A 6,000-nucleotide genomic window follows, 5' to 3' on the forward strand; every position below is an offset into this window, starting at 1 on the left:
TGCCGCTTTTCGCCGTCCTGTAAGTGTTTTTCCTATTTTTCAGCACCTTGCCTCCTTGCGCTTCTGCCCCCGTTGTGCCCCTTCTGATTACTGTACCCCGATTGTAATTTGTGCCATAATTGTATTTTGTGACTGTTTTTGAACTTTTCCTTACTGTTTGTGCCTTGCTTTTACCTGTTTTTTCGCCCCTTGGGCGCTCCCCCTTGCCGATCTACCCTTGACGCTGCCTCCCTGCGGCCCCGCCCCCCTCGCGCCCCCATTTGCCGCTCCCTCCCGCCTCCCGCCTCCCAGCTGCTCCTCCCTCCCCCCTCCCTTCTTAATGGCTGGCGCTGCGCGTCGCGAGTGAGCAACCTCTGACCTGCTTTAGGTCTAGAGCTCGCCCCCCACGTCCGCAGTACCACCCAGCTGTCTCGTGCCCCTGATCCCCGCCCACGCTGCAGCTAGCGTGTTCGAGGCCCTCCTCCACCCGCAGGCATCCTCCTGCGCCTCATCCCTGGTGTCTAGTGGGCTCTGTTTAAGCTTCACTTGACCCGTGTGCCGCTTTTCGCCGTCCTGTAAGTGTTTTTCCTATTTTTCAGCGCCTTGCCTCCTTGCGCTTCTGCCCCCGTTGTGCCCCTTCTGATTACTGTACCCCGATTGTAATTTGTGCCATAATTGTATTTTGTGACTGTTTTTGAACTTTTCCTTACTGTTTGTGCCTTGCTTTTTCCCTGTTTTTTTCGCCCCTTGGGCACTCCCCCTTGCCGATCTACCCTTGCCGCTGCCTCCCTGCGGCCCCCGCCCCCCTCGCGCCCCCATTCGTTGCTCCCTCCCGCCTCCCGCCTCCCAGCTGCTCCTCCCTCCCCCCTCCCTTCTTAATGGCTGGCGCTGCGCGTCGCGAGTGAGCGACCTCTGACCTGCTTTAGGTCTAGAGCTCGCCCCCCACGTCCGCAGCACCACCCAGCTGTCTCGTGTCCCTGACCCCCGCCCACGCTGCTACTAGCATGTTCGAGGCCCTCCTCCACGCGCAGGCATCCTCCTGTGCCTCATCCCTGGTGTCTAGTGGGCTCTGTTTAAGCTTCACTTGACCCATGTGCCGCTTTTCGCCGTCCTGCAAGTGTTTTTCCTATTTTTCAGCGCCTTGCCTCCTTGCGCTTCTGCCCCCGTTGTGCCCCTTCTGATTACTGTACCCTGACTGTAATTTGTGCCATAATTGTATTTTGTGACTGTTTTTGAACTTTTCCTTACTGTTTGTGCCTTACTTTTTCCCTGGTTTTTTCGCCCCTTGGGCGCTCCCCCTTGCCGATCTACCCTTGCCGCTGCCTCCCTGCGGCCCCGCCCCCCTCGCGCCCCCATTCGCCGCTCCCTCCCGCCTCCCAGCTGCTCCTCCCTCCCCCTCCCTTCTTAATGGCTGGCACTGCGCGTCGCGAGTGAGCGACCTCTGACCTGCTTTAGGTCTAGAGCTCGCCCCCCACGTCCGCAGCACCACCCAGCTGTCTCGTGCCCCTGACCCCCGACCACGCTGCTGCTAGCGTGTTCGAGGCCCTCCTCCACCCGCAGGCATCCTCCTGCGCCTCATCCCTGGAGTCTAGTGGGCTCTGTTTAAGCTTCATTGACCCGTGTGCCGCTTTTCGCCGTCCTGTAAGTGTTTTTCCTATTTTTCAGCGCCTTGCCTCCTTGCGCTTCTGCCCCCGTTTTGCCCCTTCTGATTACTGTACCCCGATTGTAATTTGTGCCATAATTGTATTTTGTGACTGTTTTTGAACTTTTCCTTACTGTTTGTGCCTTACTTTTTCCCTGGTTTTTTCGCCCCTTGGGCGCTCCCCCTTGCCGATCTACACTTGCCGCTGCCTCCCTGCGGCCCCGCCCCCCTCGCGCCCCTATTCGCCGCTCCCTCCCGCCTCCCAGCTGCTCCTCCCTCCCCCTCCCTTCTTAATGGCAGGAGCTGCGCGTCGCGAGTGAGCAACCTTTGACCTGCTTTAGGTCTAGAGCTCGCCCCACACGTCCGCAGCACCACCCAGCTGTCTCGTGCCCCTGACCCCCGCCCAAGCTGCTGCTAGCATGTTCGAGGCCCTCCTCCACCCGCAGGCATCCTCCTGCGCCTCCTCCCTGGTGTCTAGTGGGCTCTGTTTAAGCTTCACTTGACCCATGTGCCGCTTTTCGCCGTCTTGTAAGTGTTTTTCCTATTTTTCAGCACCTTGCCTCCTTGCGCTTCTGCCCCCGTTGTGCCCCTTCTGATTACTGTACCCCGATTGTAATTTGTGCCATAATTGTATTTTGTGACTGTTTTTGAACTTTTCCTTACTGTTTGTGCCTTGCTTTTTCCCTGGTTTTTTCGCCCCTTGGGCGCTCCCCCTTGCCGATCTACCCTTGCCGCTGCCTCCCTGCGGCCCCGCCCCCCTCGCGCCCCCATTCCCTGCTCCCTCCCGCCTCCCAGCTGCTCCTCCCTCCCCTCTACCTTCTTAATGGCTGGTGCTGCGCGTCGCGAGTGAGCGACCTCTGACCTGCTTTAGGTCTAGAGCTCGCCCCCCACGTCCGAAGCACCACCCAGCTGTCTCGTGCCCCTGAGCCCCGCCCACGCTGCTGCTAGCGTGTTCGAGGCCCTCCTCCACCCGCAGGCATCCTCCTGCGCCTCATCCCTGGTGTCTAGTGGGCTCTGTTTAAGCTTCACTTGACCCATGTGCCGCTTTTCGCCGTCCTGTAAGTGTTTTTCCTATTTTTCAGCGCCTTGCCTCCTTGCGCTTCTGCCCCCGTTGTGCCCCTTCTGATTACTGTACCCCGATTGTAATTTGTGCCACAATTGTATTTTGTGACTGTTTTTGAACTTTTCCTTAATCTTTGTGCCTTGCTTTTTTCCTGTTTTTTTCGCTCCTTGGGCGCTCCCCCTTGCAGATCTACCCTTGCCGCTGCCTCCCTGCGGCCCTGCCCCCCTCGCGCCCCCATTCGCCGCTCCCTCCCGCCTCCCAGTTGCTCCTCCCTCCCTTCTTAATGGCTGGCGCTGCGCGTCGCGAGTGAGCGACCTCTGACCTGCTTTAGGCCTAGAGCTCGCCCCGCACGTCCGCAGCACCACCCAGCTGTCTCGTGCCCCTGACCCCCGCCCACGCTGCTGCTAGCGTGTTCGAGGCCCTCCTCCACCCGCAGGCATCCTCCTGCGCCTCATCCCTGGTGTCTAATGTGCTCTGTTTAAGCTTCACTTGACCCGTGTGCCGCTTTTCGCCGTCCTGTAAGTGTTTTTCCTATTTTTCAGCACCTTGCCTCCTTGCGCTTCTGCCCCCGTTGTGCCCCTTCTGATTACTGTACCCCGATTGTAATTTGTGCCATAATTGTATTTTGTGACTGTTTTTGAACTTTTCCTTACTGTTTGTGCCTTGCTTTTGCCCTGGTTTTTTCGCCCCTTGGGCGCTCCCCCTTGCAGATCTACCCTTGCCGCTGTCTCCCTGCGGCCCGCCCCCCTCGCGCCCCCATTCGCCTCTCCCTCCCGCCTCCCGCCTCCCAGCTGCTCCTCCCTTCTTAATGGCTGGCGCTGTGCGTCGCGAGTGAGCGACCTCTGACCTGCTTTAGGTCTAGAGCTCGCCCCCCACGTCCGCAGCACCACCCAACTGTCTCGTGCCCCTGACCCCCGCCCACGCTGCTGCTAGCGTGTTCGAGGCACTCCTCCACCCGCAGGCATCCTCCTGCGCCTCCTCCCTGGTGTCTAGTGGGCTCTGTTTAAGCTTCACTTGACCCGTGTGCCGCTTTTCGCCGTCCTGTAAGTGTTTTTCCTATTTTTCAGCACCTTGCCTCCTTGCGCTTCTGCCCCCGTTGTGCCCCTTCTGATTAATGTACCCCGATTGTAATTTGTGCCATAATTGTATTTTGTGACTGTTTTTGAACTTTTCCTTACTGTTTGTGCCTTGCTTTTTCCCTGTTTTTTTCGCTCCTTGGGCGCTCCCCCTTGCAGATCTAACCTTGCCGCTGCCTCCCTGCGGCCCTGCCCCCCTCGCGCCCCCATTTGCCGCTCCCTCCCGCCTCCTGCCTCCCAGTTGCTCCTCCCTCCCCCCTCCCTTCTTAATGGCTGGCGCTGCGCGTCGCGAGTGAGCGACCTCTGACCTGCTTTAGGTCTAGAGCTGGCCCCCCACGTCCGCAGCACCACCCAGCTGTCTCGTGCCCCTGACCCCCGCCCACGCTGCTGCTAGCGTGTTCGAGGCCCTCCTCCACCCGCAGGCATCCTCCTGCGCCTCATCCCTGGTGTCTAATGGGCTCTGTTTAAGCTTCACTTGACCCATGTGACGCTTTTTGCCGTTCTGTAAGTGTTTTTCCTATTTTTCAGCGCCTTGCCTCCTTGCGCTTCTGCCCCCATTGTGCCCCTTCTGATTACTGTACCCCGATTGTAATTTGTGCCATAATTGTATTTTGTGACTGTTTTTGAACTTTTCCTTACTGTTTGTGCCTTGCTTTTTCCCTGGTTTTTCCGCCCCCTGGGCACTCCCCCTTGCCGATCTATCCTTGCCGCTGCCTCCCTGCGGCCCGCCCCCCTCGCGCCCCCATTCGCCGCTCCCTCCTGCCTCCCGCCTCCCAGCTGCTCCTCCCTCCCCCCTCCCTTCTTAATGGCTGGCGCTGCGCGTCGCGAGTGAGCGACCTCTGACCTGCTTTAGGTCTAGAGCTCGCCCCCCACGTCCGCAGCACCACCCAGCTGTCTCGTGCCCCTGACCCCCGCCCACGCTGCTGCTAGCGTGTTCGAGGCCCTCCTCCACCCGCAGGCATCCTCCTGCGCCTCATCCCTGGTGTTTAGTGGGCTCTGTTTAAGCTTCCCTTGACCCGTGTGCCGCTTTTCGCCGTCCTGTAAGTGTTTTTCCTATTTTTCAGCGCCTTGCCTCATTGCGCTTCTGCCCCCGTTGTGCCCCTTCTGATTACTGTACCCCGATTGTAATTTGTGCCATAATTGTATTTTGTGACTGTTTTTGAACTTTTCCTTACTGTTTGTGCCTTGCTTTTTCCCTGTTTTTTTCGCCGCTTGGGCGTTCCCCCTTGCCGATCTAACCTTGCCGCTGCCTCCCTGCGGCCCGCCCCCCTCGCGCCCCCATTCGCCGCTCCCTCCCGCCTCCCGCCTCCCAGCTGCTCCTCCCTCCCCCCTCCCTTCTTAATGGCTGGCGCTCCGCGGCGCGAGTGAGTAACCTCTGACCTGCTTTAGGTCTAGAGCTCGCCCCCCACGTCCGCAGTACCACCCAGCTGTCTCGTGCCCCTGACCCCCGCCCACGCTGCTGCTAGCGTGTTCGAGGCCCTCCTCCACCCACAGGCATCCTCCTGCGCCTCATCCCTGGTGTCTAGTGGGCTCTGTTTAAGCTTCACTTGACCCGTGTGCCGCTTTTCGCCGTCTTGTAAGTGTTTTTCCTATTTTTCAGCGCCTTGCCTCCTTGCGCTTCTGCCCCCGTTGTGCCCCTTCTGATTACTGTACCCCGATTGTAATTTGTGCCATAATTGTATTTTGTGACTGTTTTTGAACTTTTCCTTACTGTTTGTGCCTTGCTTTTTCCCTGGTTTTTGTCGCCCCTTGGGCGCTCCCCCTTGCCGCTGCCTCCCTGCGGCCCCGCCCCCCTCGTGCCCCCATTCCCCGCTCCCTCCCGCCTCTCAGCTGCTCCTCCCTCCCCCCCTTTCTTAATGGCTGGCGCTGCGCGTCGCGAATGAGCGACCTCTGACCTGCTTTAGGTCTAGAGCTCGCCCCCCACGTCCGCAGTACCACCCAGCTGTCTCGTGCCCCTGACCCCCACCCACGCTGCTGCCAGCGTGTTCGAGGCCCTCCTCCACCCGCAGGCATCCTCCTGCGCCTCACCCCTGGTGTCTAGTGGGCTCTGTTTAAGCTTCACTTGACCCGTGTGCCGCTTTTCGCCGTCCTGTAAGTGTTTTTCCTATTTTTCAGCGCCTTGCCTCCTTGCGCTTCTGCCCCCGTTGTGCCCCTTCTGATTACTGTACCCCGATTGTAATTTATGCCATAATTGTATTTTGTGACTGTTTTTGAACTTTTCCTTACTGTTTGTGCCTTGC

The sequence above is a fragment of the Pleurodeles waltl genome, chromosome 2_1 (assembly GCF_031143425.1).
Source record: "Pleurodeles waltl isolate 20211129_DDA chromosome 2_1, aPleWal1.hap1.20221129, whole genome shotgun sequence".
In the NCBI taxonomy this organism is placed as follows: Eukaryota; Metazoa; Chordata; class Amphibia; order Caudata; family Salamandridae; genus Pleurodeles; species Pleurodeles waltl.